This window comes from Lithobates pipiens, unplaced genomic scaffold (assembly GCF_037356315.1).
Source record: "Lithobates pipiens isolate NorthernLeopardFrog02 unplaced genomic scaffold, aLitPip1_a1.2 Scaffold_25, whole genome shotgun sequence".
Classification (NCBI taxonomy): Eukaryota; Metazoa; Chordata; class Amphibia; order Anura; family Ranidae; genus Lithobates; species Lithobates pipiens.
In genome coordinates, this window is record NW_027507787.1 from 127,379,832 (window position 1) to 127,402,727 (window position 22,896).

Consider the following 22,896-nt stretch of genomic DNA (forward strand, 5'->3'; position numbering starts at 1 on the left):
TCAATTTACGCAGCGCTTTACATATATATTATTTATATCACTCCCTATCCCCAAGGAGCTTACAGTCTAAAACCGCTTTAAGCTTGTGTCCTCATGTATTAATTTCTCTCAAGTGCTTAGTGAATCGTTATATCTTTATAATTTACAGCAAGGTCTAAATTATGTATTTTTATTATTAGCTCTGCTTCTATAACCAGATATCTGCTAATGTCTTACGTAAACTGTAAAGGATGCACGTTTTTTTTCTTTTGCACTATTTGCAGCATACTTTAGATTATCCATGATTTTGTTCCAGTGATATTCTTGCAGGCTTTGCTGCTTTTGTCAGGCTTATTGAAACTGCTTTCTCTAAGCCCACCCTTTGGGAGACAGTCTGAGAAAACGTCACCTTGGCAACCGGGCTCCATCAGATTCCTTCCAAAGAGAGAGACGCACACATACACACACACACACATACATATATACATATATCCTAAAAGGAGCACCTCATACTACACATCTGCTCTCTGACCATCTCCGGGTGAGAGGTAATTCTGGGGGCCGGGTGGGACACATTGATCCTTTGTTGCTGTTATTCATTTCTAACCTTTTACTGTGCTGTGTAATGTGTTTTTTTTTTTTTTTTCTGCATGAAAGGAGTTTGCATCTCATATTTATTAATTGCTGCATTTTTTATTTTGTCAGTTTGCCTCTCTATATTCCCTTGCATGCTCTAGCCACGAAAGCCTTTGTTAAACAATATACATACAAATATCCTTCTGAGCTATGAACAGGGACAAAGCTGGTGCGAATCATCTGTCCTCATTCATGGCACCGTTGTGCTCCTAGTTGGGATCCTTGCTTTTTATTTTGCTGTTGAGATGGTGTTAATTGAATGAAGCTGAATTTGTATTTTGCATTTATATCAGAAAATGTTTTTGGAATGGCATCAGCCCTCTTGCAGACCCAAAGAAGGGCATTATGTAAGGTGCCTGGATTGATGTTTGCATTTTGACAGTTGACAGTTTATAGACATTCCTAATAGATGATTTCTCTTTATGTAGACAAATATTTGGCATAATTATTCACTGCATTTGATGGTAGACTACAACTGCAGTATTTAAAGAGATGCATGTCGTATGATGTCATCCTAAACCCTGTGTAGAGCATTCGCAGATCCATTACATTGGCTGATTCCGTGTACCGGTGAAATGTAATTGCTCTTTTAATTTACTCTTGAATTGTCATAGATATGTATCTGATTATTTTAAAACCTTTATATACTGATTACAGCAATGCTTAGATAATTCAATCTACTCAATTATTATTTTTTTGTGATTTTGTTCTCCCAATAAACCACAGTAGCCTGGCTACTTTTAAGGTAATATTAACCTTATTTCATCATTAAAAATTCTCTAAAATCTCTAAAGAGGCAGCAGCTTATATCAGGCCCTAATTGACATTTTTATAAGCATTCTATAAAGCAACACATTCCAATCCTGTCTTAGAGATTTTAGAGCTGTCGATGCTTTGTGATTCAGTTGCCAGGAGCGCAGGCCAATGTTCAACACTGGATTGTATTGCCTAAAACCACAATACAGTCAGCTCTGATCCTGAGGGAGAGATAAATAGGGAAGATATTGGCACTTTGTAAAACATCTTAATGCAGTTCAATATTTAAGTCTTAAACACTGCAAGTGATTTTTTCTAGAGCGATCATCATCCGCGATCACCCAGCAATCAGGGATGCGTTGGGTTTGGGCAAAGCCCAGTTTGGCAGAACACTGTCACATGATTGCATCCCTGCTGGCTCAGTCAGCTGCGGCTGGGGCATTCATAGCCCTGCAGCTGCACATGCACAAAGGGATGGGCATGCATGTGATCTTATTGACTTAATGTGGCCAGATGACCATATTTTATTTATTATTTATTACAGGTACTCACACAGCACTTTACATATATATTGTGTTTTTACATCAGTCCCAACCCCCAAGGAGCTTACAATCATAGGTCACTAGCTCACATTCATAAATACAAATACTAGGGCCAATTTAGACAGAACCCAATTAGCTTACCAGCATGTCTTTGTAGTGTGGGAGGTAACAGGAGTACCCAGAGGCTACGCAAGGCACAGAGAGAACATACAAACTCTAAGAAGGTAGTGTTATTATTGGGATTTGAACCGATGACCCTGGTCAATGTCATTGACCTAGTATAGCCATGTGGACCTGTTAGGTCAATGACATCACAAGCATCCCCACCCCTTTGCATACATGAAGCTTGCAGGGTGGGGAAAGCTCCGGTCACCACTGTTCAGCATGTGGTAGCTTCCTAAAGTTAAAGGGAACAATGGAGTGTAGCATGTAGTAGCAATTAAAAATAGTAAATCGTAGTCTAATACTCCAGATTTTGCTTGATCTATCCCTGCTACATGCAAGTGAATGTGTAGTGATTTCTAGTGAATAAATGGGCAATTGTAAGCAATGTTGCAGTCTGTGAAATGTACGTATACCACATACAAATTGTCAACTTTTACATATTTAAACATATTTGAAATGGGTATACATTAGACATGTGCACACTGATGTATTTTGTTTCGGAATTTCATTTTTGTCCGAAAAATCAATCTATTTAGTTATTCCCTCAATTTGTTTTTATTTATTTTGTTTTGTTAAAAAATGCATTAGTCCGAAAATCCAAAATAATTAAGGTCGAATCTGTCATTGAAGGCTGATGGTGTCTGTCGAATGTTCTAAGAAGATTCGACAGAGCCGCTAAACTGTACGACGGCGCAATCGTACATTTCCGGTCAAATTTTCCACCTATAAGCTATAGTAGAATTCTAATGTTGTATGACACTAGTAATAATTATATTTATTAATTATTATTACTAGTCAACCAACATTAGAATTCTTCTATAGCCTATGGGTGGAGCATTTGACCATAAATGTCCACTCGCGGTGACTGGTTCGATGAATCTTCATGTCGAATTTTTTCTCTCTGTGTTGAATAATCTTGGACTAATAGAATTAGGTTAGGCACATTCGGCCTTTTTTGCTATTGTCTCTATAATGTCAAATCTTTTCTCTCTATGTTGAAGCTTTTCTCTCTATTTAGAATAATATTGAACTAATAGAGCTAAGGTTAGGCACATTCAACCACAGATTCGATGGACACAGATCGCTATTGTCAGTGTCATGTCGAATCTCCTATCTATATCGAACTGTTGCAACGAAAATGAAAATAAAGCATTTGTTTATGTCGGATCTTTCGGTCTTCTGATTCTGCACGTTCGTTATCGTTTGTTAAAAATACCCGAAATTCGGACGAAAATGAATGCACATGTCTAGTAGACATTGGATCCTGATTTAAACTGTACAATAAGATCAAGGTAATATACTTGTACAAATGACACATGCAATTAGCATTGAGTATTCATTCTTATTATTTAATGAATGAAATGCAGATTTATCACATGGAAAAAATAAGCACACCTCTGAATTTACTAACACCTCAAATCTGTGAAATTAGAACTGGCTGTTCCAGATTAGGTGCCAATGATTACAACATCCTTAGGAAGTATGCAGGTGAAACTTATTTAAACCTCAGATATTTGGGGTCTGGTGCTCTTCGCTATTGACGTGTGTGGTGTTATCAAGCCTAGATCAACAGAGCTCTCTAAGGCGAAAGAAGAATATGAGTCTAAAAAAGGGATTTAACCCCCCTGACGGTATTCCCGAGTCTGGCTCGGGATGGAATTTTTATACCAAAAGCGGTATCCCCAGGACTGCATCGCTGGATCCAGGAGGAGGTTTACTTACCTTCTCCCTCGGATCCAGCGTTGTCTCCCCGCTGTACGAGCGAGCCGTGTCTCGCTCGATCTATCACAGACCCGATCTCCGTTCCCTGCGAGCGTTGCGACGCACGGGGACGGAGATCGGCGCCAAATTCAAAAAGTGAAACACACAGTATACATACAGTATAATGTAATCTTACAGATTACATTGCTGTATGTAAATATTTCACCTCCCCTTTGTCCCTAGTGGTCTGCCCAGTGTCCTGCATGCAGTTTTATATAATAAAAACTGTTCTTTCTGCCTGGAAACTGGAGATTGTCTGTAGCAACCAAACTGTCACTTTACATCAAAAATGGTTTTAGACCAGCTAGAAAACAGCGTTAATAAATTGGAATCACTCGCAGAATTGAGCGATAGCGATTTGTGGAGAGATCCGTCATCAAATACTGAAAAGTAATGACAGTGACAATTCTGCAACTGAGCAAATTTCAGTGTTTTTGATTTGCTTACATTATTGAATAATTTTTATTATTGTTATATTATTATTTGGTACAATTATTTATAGTTATTTATTATATTATAATTTATGATTTAATTTTTCAAACTTTATCATACCCAGGATGTCTGCTAGACTCTGGTTTGGACAGATTTAAGAGAGTTATTCCTAAGAATTACAGGACTACAATATAAAACGCCAAATTTTCATGCAAAATAATGGTACCGCTTTTAGCACCTAAAATCTGAAATAATCGTACCGCCAGGGAGGTTAAAAAGGTTGCCAATCATTCATTGTAAGAAAAATAATCTACAATTGGCAAAGATTTCAAACGACTGTTTGTCCAGGACTGACCAGCCCAGCAAAAATCCAGCTCAATAGCTGAATATTTGATACTAAAATTAGTCTCCAAGAACCTGAAAATCTAATTGTGGGATCTGCAGTTAACTCTTGCAACAGTGGATGTTAACGTGCATGTATCTATAACCCAGAAGAGATTGCACCAATTTAACATGTAAGGGAGTACCAGGAAATATCATTTGGTGTCTAAAAAAGAACATTAATGCAAGACCACAGTTTGCCATTGAACATAGAGACAAAAAACACATTTTCTGAAATCATGTGTTGTGGACCAATGAATCAAAGATATAGTTGTTTGGTCACAGTAACACTTGATGTGTTTGATGCAACCCAAAGACAGCATATCAGGAAAAGAAACCCATACCAACTGTGAAGCATGACATTGGAAATGCTATGCTTATGGGTTACTTTGCTAACCCAGGGCATGGGCAGTTTGCAGTCAAGTCAACAACTATGTATGAATTATGTGCTTGATGAGAACGAAAGGCCATCTGTCTGACAGTTGAAGTTGGGCCTGAAATTGATCTGTCAACATGATAATGATCTGGAGCACTCCAGTTAATGGCTCAGTAGTTAAAATGGAGAGTTACAGTATGGCCTTGTCAAAGCCTTAATTTGAATCCAATTAAAATGTTGTGGGAAGATTAAAAATGGGCAGTTCATCCAAGGAAACCTCCAAACACAAGCTGTATGGAATTTTGCATGGAGGAGTGTTAAATGATTTTATCTAAAGTCAGAGGATGGTGAGCAGTTGTGCAAAATTCTTACAAGAAGTTATTTCTGCTAAAGGGGATCTTACCAACTTCTGAGGCCAGGGGTGCATATACTTTTTCCATGGTACATCATTTCATCTGTTGATATTTGTGTTCAATAAATTATTAAAAAGAAAAATGTACTTGTGTCTTTATTCAAGTATATCACCTTTATCTCTAGGCACTCTTTGTAGAGCTAATGTTTGCAAGTTAAAATATGTTTATCAACCTATACTTCACATGACTAGGAGGAGGGATCCACAGAGGAAGAAGAAAATGATGTTGGCACAGCCCAACCCCACCCACTCCAACTGCATTTCCCAGTGTTCTCCCTGCATTACAATGGCTCCTCACTCTGTGTGCTCGCAACTGGACAGAAGAGTAGTGAGGGACAGGAACAGCAAGGAAAGTAGTGATGGGTGTTAAAATTAGAGGCTTTGCTTGCCTCTTTAAGTGAAGTGCTTTCACTCATGTCAGGCAATGCTGATGTGGTGAAATCATTGCTGTCCGTAGAAAAATAAAGAGGGGGGATTGGTCACCCAGCCCACAGGGAACTGGCTGAGGTGACTAATCCCATCTACAGGAAGTCAGCTGCTGTGAAATGTGACAGAATATTACCAGCTGCTGGTGTACACTGCCAAAAAAAAACACTTCAGGCTTTAGTTTACACTTGTCTCAAAACATGGCTTTAGACATGCTTTGTTAAAGCTTTCTGAACACCAGTCAAAGCTCCTGTTATTACATAAAATTGTTAGCTTGGCTGTTTACACCTTGCTTTTGCTTGGCGCTTTGATGAGGTTTCGATGAGGCTTTGGTGGAGCTTCAATGAGGCTTCGATGAACCTTTGGTGGTGCTTCGGTGAGGCTTTGTGGGTTTTGATGAGGCTTCGTGGGGCTTCAAATAAGCTTGGCCATAGACTTCAATGGAGGCTTTGAAGACACTTTAACCACTTCAGCCCCGGAATAATTTACCCCCTTCTTGACCAGAGCACTTTTTGTGATTCTGCATTTTTGTCACTTTAACTGACAATTGTGCGGGGTCGTGCGACGTGGCTCCCAAACGAAATTTACGTCCTTTTTTTCCCACAAATAGAGATTTATTTTTGTTGTATTAGATCACCCCTGCGTTTTTCATTTTTTGCTCTATAAACAAAAAAAGAGCGACAATTTAAAAAAAACGCATTATTTTTTACAGTTTGCTATAATAAATATCCCCCAAAAATATATAAAAAAGTTTTTCTTCAGCTTAGGCCGATACGTATTCTTCTACATATTTTTGGTAAAAAAATCGCAATAAGCGATTATTGATTGGTTTGCGTAAAAATTATAGCATTTACAAAATAGGGGATAGCTTTATGGCATTTTTATTATTAATTTTTTTTAAATGGTGGCAATCAGCAATTTTTATCGTGACTGCAACATTATGGCGGACACATCCGACATTTTTGACACATTTTTGGGACCATTGTCATTTATACCTTAACAAAGCCTGTCCAAAGCCTTGTTTTGATGCAAGTGTAAACTAGCCTTTAATGTGTGTTGAAGGCGAAGCACGTGTAAATGAGCCCAAATGAAGCTTTCAATTTAGCTGCCACAGATACAGCATATTCACTGTTCTATTGTTACAAGCCTTTCTGGATATCTATTTATGGCTTTTGCCTGTCAAATTGCTCATATTATCTACCCTAATCTTAAAGTAAAGCTGAATTGAAAACATGAAGAGTACATCTATGAATGTTAAAGAGAGAATTAACTATGGAAGCTTTGTCAAAAATGTAGACAGAGGGCAGAGGACTTGTCATGGGTATGGCCTGAAGGCTCCATACAGCTGATATTTTCCCATTACTGACTTACTATGCCCTTTCCTGCTCTGTGTCGCTGTATGGATGTGGCCATCTTGGTAAGAAAGGTATTGCTTCCACATGTCGGAGCAACACAGTAGAGACATTACCAAGTCTCATTCCAAATCTCACAAGACTAGTAGTCATAGGCTGTAACGTCTCCTATCTCATACTACAGATATCAGATATTTCATTTTCAGAGGAAACTCAAGACAAAATGTACATGTTTTTGGGGTACCTCTATGACCTTCAGAGGCAGGAAGCGACGTCACAATGTCACTTCTGGGGCTAGCAGATGTAAACACTGACTTTTTTTTTAGCTGGAAAGCCTGAAATAGTTTTATTTAGGCTTTCGCTAGATGAGAGATTTGGGGACTTATAGACCACAGATATCTCTATAAAGAGAACCTGTCATGTCCTATCCCTTACAAGGGATGTTTACATTCCTTGTAATAGGAATAAACGTGATAAAAAAAATAAAACAAAATAAAATAAAGGGAAAGTGTAAAAAATAAAGAAAAGCGCACCGTCCCCATGAGCTTGCGCGCAGAAGCAAACGCATATTTAGGTCACGGCTGCATATGTAAATGGCATTCAAACCACACATGTGAGGTATCGCTACAAATGCTAGAGAGAGAGAAATAATTCTACTGCAAGACCTCCTCTGTAACTCTAAACTGGTAACCTGTAAAAAAGTACAGACGTTTGGCACCATTCCACGATTGTGCACAATTTTAAAGTGTGACATGTTCGGTATCTATTTACTCAGCATAACATCATCTTTCACATTATACAAAAAAACTGGGCTAACTCTAGTGTTTTTTTTTTTTTTTTACAGAAAATCACATTTGAAAAATTGCTGCACAAATACGGTGTGACATAAAAATTGCAATAACCACCATTTTATTCCGTAGGGTCTCTACTAAAACATTTATAATGTTTGGGGGTTCTGAGTAATTTTATAGCCAAAAAAAATATGATTTTTATATGTAGGAGAGGAGTGCCAGAATTGGCTTGGGCTGGAAGTGGTGTTAGCTTTCAATTTATCATGCTTTTTTTGGAAGGAATTTACCATGTCCACCTATTTTCATTTTCGCCTCTGGAAACCCCAGGACCACCACAGAGGGGGGATCCCCCTGATCAAACACCCCAAACGAAACCCCAAATAGTGGAGCAGTGGACTGCAGAAGGAGATAAGGAAGTAAACAAAAACTGCAAAAATATCCCACTAAATATCTTGTTAGGGAGACTTTGCTTACTTACTATAACTATTATAGAAAGAAACCACAAGGGGATGACCCCCAAGAAGCACTTTGATTGACTGTGCCTAAAACACAAGTGATGAAAGAGAGGGGATTACCTTAAAATAGGGGTGTCCAATCTTTTGCCTGCCTGGGTCACCCTGGAAGATGAGGAATTGTCTTGAGCCACATATTAAATACACTAACAATAAAGATAGCTGACCCGTAGAAAAAGTCAGGCCGATCACACGTAAACAATCACTGATATGGATTATGTACCTATCTGAGCCATAAACTTACCTTTTTTTGGAATATTTTTTCTTTTAAAAGTAAAAGAGGACAACATAAAAATTAGTGTGATATTTGACACTGTTTTTGATAAACGAACGCATCAATATCAGGTTCAATGGATGTAGTAGCAATTCTTAATGAATTTTCAAGGTACTATTTTGTTTCTTATTTTGCCTTTTGTGTGCTTCATCCTAGAAAATAGTTGTTCACAAATATAGGTGCTGATTGTAAAGAGTGGAATATTTTACTTTAGGAAGATAAAAATGGTAACAGTATAGTAAAGAGTCACTGTCAAATGCATTTTAAAATAAATAAATAAATAAAAATCAACATTTTTAAGTAAGTTTACAACTTTGTGTTGTGCCACAGGTTGGATAACTCTGCCTTAAACCATATATGATATGTTTAATATATTTGATCAACAAAAGGGAGCTGCCAATTCTCAACAAGAATGGGGGGGTAAGGGCTATTCAAACAGCCCCAAATGTAATGGTGATAATATGGATGCTAACAACAATTCATGAATAGCACATTTCTTAATGACGTTACCTTTTTATGCAGTGTTCTAAGAACTTGTGTGGTTTCCTGATGAAGTGAAAGAGCAAAACATGTTGAAACCATGAATGATGAGTAAAGTTTTGTATCTGCCTAGAATGGATAAGTGAAGTTTTGTCATGATATCTGGAGTCCATCCTTGAACAAGTGTATTATGGTTCAAGTGTCCATTATACTATATTTAAATTTGTATGTAATGTCTGTTCAAGATCTTTGTAATAAAGACTGTTTTCCTTTGTATTCTTTTATACATATTTAATGGTACCTAAACAGTTTTTTAGGTGTCATTTTTTAGTTTTTGTGTTTGTACCCTTGATAATAATAGGGGATGTGGGGCCATGACTTGGCTCTCCCCCGTTTGTCCTAAGTTTTGATTAACACCTCTTTTAATAATATTATTCTTGAGGTTCTAATACCTTGCACTGATTTTTTTTTTTTTATTATCTTTTTAACGAAATACAGTATGTCAGGGTAAAATGATGTACATGCTATTTATCAAATAAGATGTTATTTAATGTTATAGCTTAGATAAGAAGCAAACAATTGAATCTTAGGTTGTGAATTATTAAAACTCTCTAGAAGTGTTTTTTTTTGCTGAATGTTGCCCCTTTTTTTGTTACGCTTGTTTTGTACATGGTCAGAGAAACCTCTTTAAGTGGTTGGGAAAACTAGTCTGATAGCTACTGTATATAGCTAAATAGGGATGCATTAAAGGCTATTTTCTACATTAATTAACCTATGTGAATGGCATTGAACTATAAACTCCCATATGCACAAGGCTTTAGCCTGGAAACCAACACATCAGAGATATACATTGTCTCAAAGGTGCTAATGAGTTGTTTATGCAAAGATAGGGTAGAATGTGATCTATAGACTGTAATTTGCACATTATAATTTGTGCAGACTATATGACATGTTTTGCCAAATAAAACTGCCATATAGTCAAGCATATCTGTTTTGGCTTTAGATTTACATTAAGGCAACCAATACCACTTAGGTGTATGCAGGCATACCCCACTTTTAAGTACACAATGGGGTTTATTTAATAAAGCTGGAAAGTGCAAAATCAGGCTCACTTCTGCATAGAAACCAATAAGCTTCCAGGTTGTATTACCAAAGATTAATTGAACAAACTGGAGTTAGAAGCTCATTGGTTTCTATGCAGAAGTGAGCCTGATTTTGCACTTTCCAGCTTTAGTAAATAAACCCCATTGTGTACTTAAAAGTGGAGTATGCCTGTTTACCTTTCCTAATAAATTCTTCCCTTGAGTTTCCCCAAAGTCACAAAAGTGTTTAATATGCATATAGAAACTGCGTTTGAAGTCAGAACATGGGCATGCTAGGCTTCCTCTGGTGTTCACTGTTCAGGAGAAGAATTTCAAAATATAGGGGGTTGTTTACGAAAGGCAAATCCACTTTGCACTGGAAGTGCAGTCTCTCTAAATCTAAGGGGTAGATCTGAAATGAGTTGAAGCTCTGCTGATTTTATCATCCAATCATATACAAGCTAAAATGTTGTTTTTTATTTTCCTTGCATGTCCCCCTCGGATTTACAGCGACTTTACTTCCAAGTGCACTTTCAGTGCAAAGTGGATTTTGTTTTAGTAAATCCCATAGTCTCTATGTGCATGTTATGTTGTTTTCATACACTTAACTTAAAGCAGTAATAAACTCCCCAAAAACCCAAATATATTGTAGTTTTCAAATATTTAAATATTGTGGCTGCATTCATTTTATTTTTTAGGTTTTTCTCCTTAGCCAGTAAAACACTCCCTCTCTTACGGTGGCTTCATTCCACTGGAAGAACAACAGAGCCACCCTGGAACAGCAGCATTATCAATTAGGGAGTAGAGAGATAGGGTTAGATGCACTAGCAGATTTAGAAAAACTTGACTAACAAATTATAGCAAACTCCCTCTAAAGCCCCGTACACATGATCGGACATTGATTTGACATTCCGATAACAAAATCCATGGATTTTTTTCTGACGGATGTTGTCTCAAACTTGTCTTTCATACACACGGTCACACAAAGTTGTCAGAATTTCCGAACGTCAAGAACACAGTGACGTACAACACATACAATTGCACTAGAAAGAGGAAGTTCAATACCAAGTGTGCCACCCTTTGGGCTCCTTCCCCTAATCTCGTGTTAGTAGAAGTAAGGTGACAGACGATTCGTGCTTTTCAGCTTCCTGCTTTTACGATCGTTACTGCTCTTCAGTTTGTGCTTGTGGGTTTCGTATTTCTATTACGTATTTGATTTTCAGTGCGTTCTTGTCCACTCGTATCTGATTTTCAGCTCCGGACTTTCTGTTTTTCAGTGCTTTCTGTTAGTTCGTTATGACAGCCAACCGTTTTGAAGCCATGAGGACCCTCACCCCAGACCAGAGGGTTTATAACTACCATCTGGCCACAGCCAGAAGAGTGGTGGAGAACGCTTCTGGGATAATGGCCAGCCGGTTCCACCTATTCCTTATGCCAATAAACATGGTGGAATATAAACCTAACCATATAATCCTTGCATGCTGCATTCTACACAACTATTTAAGGAGAAATTCAATTCAGTTGGGTCTGTCGCCATGCTTCAACAAGAAACCCTAGTGACGCCCACTTCTGGGCATAGACTTTAACGGGAGTCTATGCTTCTTCCTGTCCATGAGCGCTGTCTGCTTGGACACACACGGGTCCCAGAGACAGTGTGGACCATTCCCATTGCGCTGCGTGACTTGCGCATGCAAAGTAGGGAACTAGGAAGTGAAGCCAAAATGCTTCACTTCCTGATTCCCTCACCGAGAATGGCGGCGGCAGCAGCCGAGAGCCAAGCGATCGATCGACCTCGGCTGCCGACATCGCTGGACCCTGGGACAGGTGAGTGCCCATTTATTAAAATTCAGCAGCTGTAGTATTTATAGCTGCTGGCTTTTAATAATTTTTTTTTCCAATGGACTCCCTCTTTAAAAAGCTCAATTTTGACGAAGTAAAGGCAATATCAGACATGAGTATGTCCAAACTGTGTTGATATTGCCTTCATCAGATGGGGTGATGTCAAAATGGGGATTTCCCTCCTGATCCCAAGCCTAATGTCAACATGTGCTAGCTCCCATCATGGGGGACCAATGGACATGTTTTGGGGGTGCTACTTTAGTAGCGAGGAAGGGGTTTCACCCATGAATCGCGTACATTGATATCCCCTGATGGCAGATAGCACACGTTCACACATTGGGGGTTATTTACGAATGGCAACCCCCCTTTGCACTGCAAGTGTATTTGAAAGTGCACTGAAAGTGTACTTTCAAGTGCAATCGCTCTAAATCTAAGGGGTAGATCTGAAATGAGTGGAGGCTCTGCTGATTTTATAATCCAATCATGTGCAAGATATAATGCTTTTTTTTTATTTTCCTTGCATGTCCCCCTTGGATCTACAGCAACTTTAGTTCCAAGTGCACTTGCAGTGCAAAGTGGATTTGCCTTTAGTAAATCAACCTCACTGTGTGCATCTTCAAAATTTGGCTTTTAAAATACTTTAAAACTTTTTTTTTTTTTAAACCAAATATACACGAAAAAAAAGGGTTACATTTTTGTGTGTTTTAGATTCTCCCTAAAACATCAATGATGTTTTAAATTTTTTGTTGAACATCATTGATGTTTTGCTTTAGATTTTCTAAATCGCGATTGCACCCCATTCTCTCCCTGATGAGAATCTGGGCACTTTCACTGGTAAATTAGAATCTTTTCCACAACATCCACATAATCTAAAAAAAAAAAACACACCATGTATCATAAATATGCAGGATCTTACCTGAAGTTGGGGTCTCAGACACTCACCTGTTGTGGTGACAATTTTGCACACTTCCAAAACCTCTCCCTCCTCATCATCTGCTTGTGTTTTGGTGACTTCCCCTTCTTTCTGGTGTCCTCAGACGTCCTGAGTTTTTTCTCCCCTATGTGAATAAAAAAAAGTTATACTTAGCACACAGATATTGGAGGACAGAAATAGGAATGTGAAACATTTGTTGGAAGTGTCGCACAATTGTCTGTTTTGGCAGTGTTCCAAGCTGAAGACATTTTTATTTCATTTCCAAAGCTGGAATACTTCCCTTTTTTGTACAAGTTTCACACATGGAGAAACTGGAGAACCTGTGTGGGACACCCTAAAAAGCTTGATTCTGGTGTCCCACACTAGTGCTCCTGCATCCAGATGTGTAAACAGCTGCTGAGTGTCCTCTCCTTACACTGAATCAAGTTTACATTTCATTCTAGTTACAAACCCATCTAGACAACAAACTTATTTTAATACAAATAGGTATGAACAAATGTAGTTAACCTGTATCTGCCAAAAACATCTTATAAGTGGGCGAACGAACGATGTTTCCTATGACCGATTACTGTGTCCATGAACATGAAAGTTGCCATTCTGAAATGTACAACAGTAAAGAAAAGCACATGGAGCAGCACGAACGTTAAGAAGAAGAATATAAACATACGACAAAATACTTACTTTTTTGCTGCACTCTCTTGATTCTTTTGTACTGATTGTGCTCCCTCAATTTGAGGTCTGGCCATTATTTCCTCAGTTGATCCTTGGATCGCTGTACCCCAAAATTCCTGTGCAGGCTCTTCACAACTTTAGGCATAATCTTGGCCTTTCTCACATTTGGGTTTGGGTAAGGTCCATACTTCCCATCATAGTCGGTCCTCTTGAAGATGTCCACTGTCTCCACCATTTCTATAAAGGCCATAATTGAGGCCTGCAATCTCCTCTGAGACCGGGAGGTTCAGTGCTCCATTCTTTTGTCTTTGCTGCTGCATGCAGCTGTTGTCTCTCCGCCATGTGCCACTGTGGCCACTTGTCTTTTGGCCACTGTGCCAAAAGACAAGGGGCTGGGGAATAGACTAGAAAGAACGTCAGGGGCAGGCGGAGTTTCACGCATGCATGGTGTATATAAAACGGAACACGCGTGCGTCGTACTTATGATCTGTTAGTGGGGGACGAAGTAACGGAAACGACAATCGTTATAACGAAGGTACAATTTTAAGTTAGTGCATCAGTGGCCTATACTGCTTATAGATTGAGGTCTATATTGGGTCAAGATTAGGAGAGTTTCGCCTGACATTAGGGTTTGTCTTGTGTTGTGTCTTGCAGAGAAAATGGATCTATTCAACGATGAGGACTTTATCTCCATATTCATTGATATGTACAGTGAGCTGCCCTGTCTGTGGCAGGTAAACCACCCCTTTTATAACAATAAACCAAAGAGGAAGGCACCGCTGGATCAATTGCTGGAATTTGTGAAGCCGGTGATCCCCACGGCAGACATCCCTATTTGAAGGCCCTAATTGGTGGCATGAGGAGCACTTATATTAGGGAGCTTAAGAAGGTCCAGGATTCCCTGAGATGAGGAGCTGCAGCAGATGACATTTATGTACCCAGGCTGTGGTACTATAATAGACTTCATTTTCTGGCAGGCCTGAATGAACCCAGGCCAGCACTCTCCAGTCTTCCTTCTTTCCCCCAGCTGAGGCTTCCGACGACCAACCTGGGCCTTCCAGGCAGCCACATGTGGAGGGGCCCAGCTTGAGTCAGGTATTAAATTTTTCAAAATATTTCTGGTTGTCAAATTAATGATGTTAAATATATGTTAGTTTTGATAACTAATTTCTGTTTTCCCAAAGTGTTTTACATATCAATAGACAGTAGTGACCACAAATGATTGTGATAAGAATGAAAATCCTGGGGGGGGCGTGTCCGGATGTGAGCGGCGACGGACGTCTAAGTGGAGAGCTCCAGACATCCTAGGCTCAATCCTTTGCCATCCTTGGCTTACAAAGTCAGAAAACGGCCAAAAAACCTACCTTCTTGCTCTCCTCCATTGCCTGCTGCAGTAGATAGGTCCATTGTGCAGATTCTGGCCCGCAATCGGCTGGGAGCCTACACGCTGGTGGCCGCTGCCATCTTCCCAGCCTGTGCACTGTGGATCGATCCTCTCCTGAACCAGCGGTGAGGTAAGGGACCCCCCCTTGTCCTCCAGCCGGCTTCCCTGCATCTCCGGTGGCGCCTGGTGACCCGCGGGACCCCCGGTGCCGTCCGTTGAAGCCGCATACTGTGCACAATCTTGGTCCCCCTGACTCCTCCTCTTGTAGCTCACTGCTACCTCCTGAGCTGCCCCCCCCCCCGGCTGGACTGCCGCCCGCAACTTCTACAACCGAGGCTCTGCCAATTTTTGGACTCACCAGAAAACTGTCCGCACCACCAGCATTGCACATCGCGACCATATTACTACGAAATAACGCCACCTGCTGGCCCCCCTGTCTCCGCAGTCCCCGTCTCTTGCTTTACTCCGGCTGCAGAGATCTTCTGCCGGTCAGGGAGCCATCTGATGCCTTCAAAGAAGCAACCAAAAACTGTGCAACAGCCCAGGGCACAGGCTGCAGCCCCACCCCCCCGCGGGGACCCCGCCTTACTCCAGAAACTGCAGGCATTGTTGGTTGACATGGAAGACGGTTCCCCAGCTGACATTCCCACGCCCTCCTCACCCCAGCCTCCCACAGGTGCCACCAACATGATCTTAGCAGCGATCGAAAGCAGCAGGACATCTCTATTGGTATGGATCGATCACCTGGCAGAGGAGTGCAACCTTATCCGTAATGACCTGGATAAAATACGGGGGGCGTCTCTCAGAATCTGAACACCGGATCTCGGAGGTGGAGGATCGAACGGGACAACATGCCGACCAACTCACTGACATACACAACACAATTAAAGCTTTAGTGGCGAAGTCAGATGATGCCGAAAACCAGATGCGACGTAACATGTTCGGGTACTGGGCCTTCCTGAGGGTTCGGAGGGAGACCACCCGGCAGACTTTGCAGAAGCCTTCTTCAAAGATTTACTGGGATTGACTGATATCCCCCCTACGTATGTGGCAGAACGTGCACATCGGGTTCCGATGGGTCGACCTATCTCGGGTGCACCCCCACGTGCCTTCCTGGTACGTTTCCTCAACTACTCGCTGAGGCCAGGAAGCACCCGAATCTGCAATATGGTAATGCACGCATCATGCTGTTCCCCGATTTCTCCCCGGACCTACAGAGAAAACGGCAGACCTTCACTGATGTTCGGCGCAGACTACGAGACCGCAACATTAAATATGGAATGCTCTATCCTGGTCGCCTGCGAGTCCAGCATGAGGGCACTGTCAAATTTTTCGACACGCCAGCCGAGGCGGATGCCTGGCTTACTGGGCTGCGCTGAGTGGCGTGCACTACTCCATCATGGGGGCCTGGGGGTCGGCTGGGGCTCACTGGGGGAAGGCAATGAAAATGAACGGAAACTCTGAACTCTTATGTCATTTCAGGCCCAAGTATCGGCCCTTCATCCCTACATGTCTGCGAAATCCTATTTTAAGCGAGCTATCCACACGGAACTCTACAAGATAAGTTGTTGCCCCCCCCCCCCGTTCTGGCTTGTCTCGGTGACGATTGTAGCTGTGCGGGGATATACCTCTCCATCCCGGCTGGAATACACCGCAGAAGCTATATTTTCCCCCTTGTTTTGGGGGGTTTTTGTTTTTTGTTTTCTGCACTAGAGGCACTCGGGTTAGCACGGAGTGTTGTTGCTAACCTGCAGCGGATTGCCCCCCCTGGAGGATTTCAACACGTTCTCACGCACGGCATTGAACTGCTGCCGTGCACAGTTTAAGGGGTTAAATTGTTATTTTTTGGGTATAGGCCCGATCTGATCGCTCCCCAGTTTCCAGGGATGCCATCAGATATGGGCAGGGTTGACCCTTTGCAGTCACCAAGGGTACTTTTGTTTTTTGTCTATGTATTTACTTTTTTGTTTGTATGGTTAATGTTTGGTCACGACTCTTCCTACAATGAGCTCTCTGGGTCTAGGCGGCTCTTGGTACACGATATTGACACTCATGTGCGTCTCCTTGACATAATAATGGAACCATCTGATGGCCACACGTGACATGTCCTCTTTTAATATCCTATCCTGGAATGTACGGGGGCTCAATTCTAAATTTCAAAGAGCAGTTCTATTTAAGTATCTTAAATTGCACTTCCCCCATATGATACTGCTTCAGGAGACGCACCTCATGGGCAGCAAACTATTGGCGCTAAAGAAGCCGTGGATCCAGAGAGCCTTTCATGCCTCCTACTCTACCTATGCCAGGGGGGTCTCGGTGCTGATCAGCAAATCCTTTCCATGTGCAGTGGAGCAGATTCACACCGACCCTCAAGGCAAATACGTGATAGTAGTTTTCACAGTTTGGGGAACGAGATATATTGTGGTAAATGTATACTTGCCTCCTCGCTTTTCAGCATCCACCTTATACACTATCCTGGAAAAGGTTACCCCATACTGCCCCGCTAGGCTGCTACTTATGGGTGATTTTAACGCCATTCTAGCCCTGGACTTAGACAGACTGGTCCCCCCCAAACAATGCTCCACAGACCTATCCAATTGGGCGCAAGCCATGGGAGTGACGGAGGTCTGGAAGTGGAAACACCCCTCGACTAGGGCCTACTCCTGCTTTTCCACCACCTATAAAACATCCTCACGCATCGACTTAGCTTTTGCCAATCCAGCTATGCTATCGGACGTGCTAGACGCCACATACTTGCCCAGCGGGCTGTCGAACCACTGCCCCCTTCTCCTTAATGTCTGTTCCCCCACTTCCCGAACCTCAGCCCTTTGGCGCCTGGGAACCCACTGGCTCTCCCACGCCGATTTGGCCAACACTATCCCGCCCCACCTTACCGAATACTGGCAAGTTATGCAGGGTCCTCCTCCCCGGAGGTTACCTGGGACGCATTCAAGGCCTTCAGTAGAGGTCATTATATCTCCTCCATAGCTGGGATCCGTAGAGAACAAGCCGCCACCACGACTGAGTTACAGAGCAAGGTAGATTCCCAGACTGAGGCCTACACAGCTGACACCACCGACTCTAGTTTTGAGGCTCTTAATGCGACGAAGCGAGAATTACACCTCCACCTCACAGAACTTACCAGACTGGATCTTTACCACAACAAGCAAAGATTTTTCGAACAGGGGGACCGGAACGGTCGTCTCCTGGCAATGTTAGTTCAACACGACCTGCCCCTGACGGTGATACCTAGTGTGGTGTCCCCTTCGGGTGAATCGGTCTCCTCTCTCCCAGACATATTGGACGCATTTAGGCAATATTATAGTTCCCTATTTACCTCCGTCCTGCCCTCGGATCTCAGGCCACAGGACCTGGCGCCTTGGCTGGACCCCCCTGGCACTCAGCTGGCTCTCGGACGCCGAGAGAGAAAATTTGGTGAGACCCTTTACCCCAGAGGAGGTACAGAGGAAAATCCCTGGGTCCAGATGGTCTCCCTATAGAGTTCTACAAAACCCACGGGGACCTACTTGCCCCCCAGCTGGCCCAGCTCTATACTCACTGTCTGGCGGAGGGCACCCTTCCCACCTCCATGAGCCATGCACACATAATACTAATCCACAAGGCCCCTAGGGACCCCACATCCTGCCCCTCATATAGGCCTATCACCCTCCTAAATGCGGACTTCAAAATTCTTACCAAATTGCTCACTACGAGACTACAGCCCCTACTGCCGTCTGTGATAGAGACGGACCAAACCGGTTTTATGGCTAATAGAGCCACTGACATCAACTTACGACGCCTATTTACCAACATCCATGCTCAACACCTTAATGAGGGTTCCCGGGTGGTGGCCTCCCTAGACATAGAGAAGGCCTTCACCACTGTAGAGTGGCCTTTTCTGTGGGAGGTCCTCCGCAGAATGGGGTTCCCCTTGGTATTTATTAAGTGGCTACAGACGCTCTACAAGCACCCCACGTCAGCCATTAAGTTGGGGGGGTCTCTCATGGCCCTTCCCTCTGTCCAGGGGCACGCGACAGGGCTGCCCTCTTTCTCCGGCCCTGTTCGCCATCGCAATGGAACCACTGGCGGAGGCCTTACGTACCTCCCTACATATTAGGGGCCTGCATGTTGGCTGGCTGGAGGAGAGGGTCGCCCTCTATGCGGACGACCTCCTTCTCTTCCTTGACGACGCGGACTCCTCACTCAGAGGGGCATTACAAATTCTTGACTCATTCTCCACGATCACGGGCCTTAAGGTTAACTGGTCAAAGTTGCTTCTGTTCCCTATAGACCCAGCAGCTCGCGACACCGCCCCCCCTTATATACCTCTACAGTGGGTGGAGAGCTTCAGGTACCTTGGGGTGGTGGTCTCGAGGCAGGCTTCGGACTTCGTACCCCTGAATCTATCCCCAGTGGTTCAGGAGACATGGCTGAGACTGAAGGCATGGGAGTCACTACCCCTATCATTGCTAGGGCGGATAAACCTGATAAAAATGAAAATCTTACCAAAATTTATCTACCTACTTCGCCAATCCCCACAATGGATTCCTAAATCCTTTTTCTCCCGCCTGCATAGCCTCTTTACCTCCTTTATCTGGGGAAACCAGTCCCCCAGGTATGGATGGTCAACACTTACCCGTCCGTCCTCCCAGGGAGGACTGGCGTGCCCTGACCTGTACTAATATTTTCTAGCCACCCAGCTGGTTACTGCGGCTTGGTGGCTCACTCCTGATAGGACAAACCCTGCCACCTTGGTTGAGGCGGCGGTGTTGGGGTCACTAGAGGCGTTGAAAGTTTTACTCTATCGTGGCCCAAAAGCCCCATACCGGCTGACCCCCTCCATGTGCACCACGCTGCGTGCATGGGGGGTAGGACTCAAAATTGAAAAATACCCTACCAATGCACTTTCTCCAGCTGCCCCCTTGTGGTTGAACCCCACCCTGGAGCAGTTTTACAAACTGCCTGAACCCCATGCTTGGACTAAGTTCCACATTAAAACAGTGAACCAGGTGATTTCCGACCAATCGCTGGCTCCACTCCCCAAGTTGATTTCTGATTTCAACGTCCCGCAGAGTTATTTTTTTAGGTATCTACAACTCTCCCATGCCTTCAGGTGCCAGTTCTCCAGTTCTCCCCCCCAGGTTGTCCAATCCACACTGGAGGACCTCCTCAAGTCCAGATGTGAAAATAAGCCCACCTCGAAACTTTACTCCCATTTGATAATGACCTCCCTCCCTACCTTGGGAAAACTCAGAGACAAGTGGGTGCGCGACATTCCCACCTTTGATAATGATGATTGGGATGACATGTGGGACTTCCCCTTCAGATCCCTGGTCTCCCTGAGAGATCGGCTAATACAGTTTAAGATGGTCCACCGAGCATATTTCACCCCATACAGATTGCACAAAATGAACCCCGCCTCCCCCCCGGGGTGTTGGCGTTGTGGGACAATACCGGGGGACTTCACTCATATTTTTTGGACCTGCCCAGCCATTGTTGACTATTGGAAGGAGATACTAGGGGTCATAACACAGGTCACCTCCATATCGCTCCAACCCTCTATAGAAATTTGCATACTGGGCCTGATAGATCATGTAATTCCCACTGTGGCGCGGCGCACCCTGGCTGGGCTACTTCTCTTCTACGCCCGCAAGGCCATAGCACTCAGCTGGCGTAAGCCAACTCCTCCTCCTCTCTCCCTGTGAAAAAAATTGGTCAACGGCAGCCTGCCTCTTTACAAAGACTGCTATGTTAATAGGGGTTGCCCGCAAAAATATGACAAGGTCTGGTCCTGCTGGCTGGCAGACGCCTCCACAGCCTCAGACCCGCAGCCTACTTAACACGTTATCATTTGTTAATAAATAGGAATCTGCACCAGTGAAAATGTTGTATATCTGAGTAGCATGTTTTAGTTCCGAGCTGTCCTACTGCACATGGAGACAGCTCTCTGTGGCCGTTGAGGTGCCTTAAATTCTCCGACATATTTTGTATGTAACAAACTGTCTTATATTACAACTCTGTACATGCCACGCCTGTAACTCTAATCGTGACCAATGTATGTGTTTTTTTTTGTTTTTTCTTTTTTTTGGTTTGCTTGTTGCTTGTTCACTGTCTAAATCTCAATAAACAGATTTGCAAAAAAAAAAAATGAAAATCCTGGACTGGAATGTGCTCTCTATTATATGGACTCCTCAGGCCACAAATTTTGACTGTAAAATAATAGATGTGTGTCCTGGGGTACAAAGGCTTACACAGTTCACCAGTTTCTCCAGCGTTGCCTTCCTCTTTATTTTGTTATGACCCAGAATAAATGGATATTTATTTTTCACAAATACTTGGCTATGTGTTTTAGTTCAAAATGGACAGTTCGTTTGTGAGTAGGCAGGTACATTTCTAAAATTCAAGGTCAAATTAACAAGGGACACCAACCAACCTCCTTGAGGTTAAAAAATACAAGATAATAATGGTGTTGGGGTAACTTGACACACAAAACAAGAAATAATATTATGGAGAGCACTAGAAAAAAAATGCAGATCTTGATAAAAAAAAGACAAATAAAAAAAAAAAGAGCTGACGAAATAAAAAAATTATATTATTCATGACATCACGAGAAATTATAAAGAAAGAAGTTTGTGAGAACTCTGTGTGAATATGAGCAGCAAAACAAATTCTAGCATTCCGAAGAAGAAGAGCGCTGCATTAAAATATTTCAAAATCTGCAGCATGACGAATGTGCTATGTCCATTAAGAATACTAGTTTTACCAGACGGAGCGCTTCCATCTCATAATTTATTCTAAGCATGCGTGGCACATTGTGAGTCAAAATTGTGTACACACGATCGGAATTTACACTAACAGATTTTGTTGTCGGAAAATTTGAGAACCAGATCTCAAATTTTGTGCAACAGAAATTCCGATGGAAACTGTGCGATGGAGCCTACACAGCTCCGATTGCACATTTTATGTCGGAAAGTCTGACCGTGTGTACGCGGCATAACACTTTTTAAGCAGTTAAATCAACATTTTTTTTCCCTTTTGGTATAAACCTTTTACATAAATGAATAATTCTGGTTTATGATCAGAATTTTGTGTTGTTTTTATATTATGTTGGTATTGTATTGTTTATTTTTCGGGGTAGTGTTAGAGAAAGTGGTGTATTATTTGCATTTGATAGTTTTATTGTTTGTTATTTTAATCTGTGCTATTTATTCTATGTTGTATTTTAATTGTATGGCTGTTTTATTTGTAGTGTTTTGTTTGTTTTATGTGGTGCTAATGGCTGTTATTGGTAATTTTGTTGTGTTTTGTATCTTGCTCAGTTTATTGTTGTAATCTTTTGTTGTCTTTGATCTGTGTCGCAACAATTTTCCCTTTAGGATTATTAAAGTAATCTGTATAAAAACTGATCATTAGCACCCCTGTCACTAGTAAATGGTTTGGCCCAATCCTCTAATTGCCACTTTTGATGGATAGCTTGGTCTGTCAACAGAAGTTGAAAAATAACAGATTTACTAGCCAATTCCACATTCGAAACTAAAGGGAAAAAAATCCAAAAAAAGAAAATGAATGAACCCATCACATCTAAAAATGGGAAATGTGCAATATAATACATTTTTGTTTTTGGGTTTAATATCACTTTAAGTGTGCATATCTTTTCTAATTACATCCTAACCCTGAGCTCCCTGAAGCCACGAAAACTGCTCAGTATGC

At 42.2% G+C, this 22,896-nt stretch overlaps 1 protein-coding gene across 1 annotated transcript in view; it reads left to right on the forward strand.

Annotated features, from left to right (window-relative positions):
- Window positions 1-368: 368 nt before the first annotated feature.
- Window positions 369-22,896, forward strand: part of CALY (calcyon neuron specific vesicular protein) — a 102,840-nt gene continuing 80,312 nt past the window's right edge. Inside the window, exon 1 of the mRNA XM_077454855.1 lies at window positions 369-527. The gene's annotated coding sequence lies outside the window, so the exon portion shown is untranslated. The remainder of the gene's footprint in view (window positions 528-22,896) is intronic.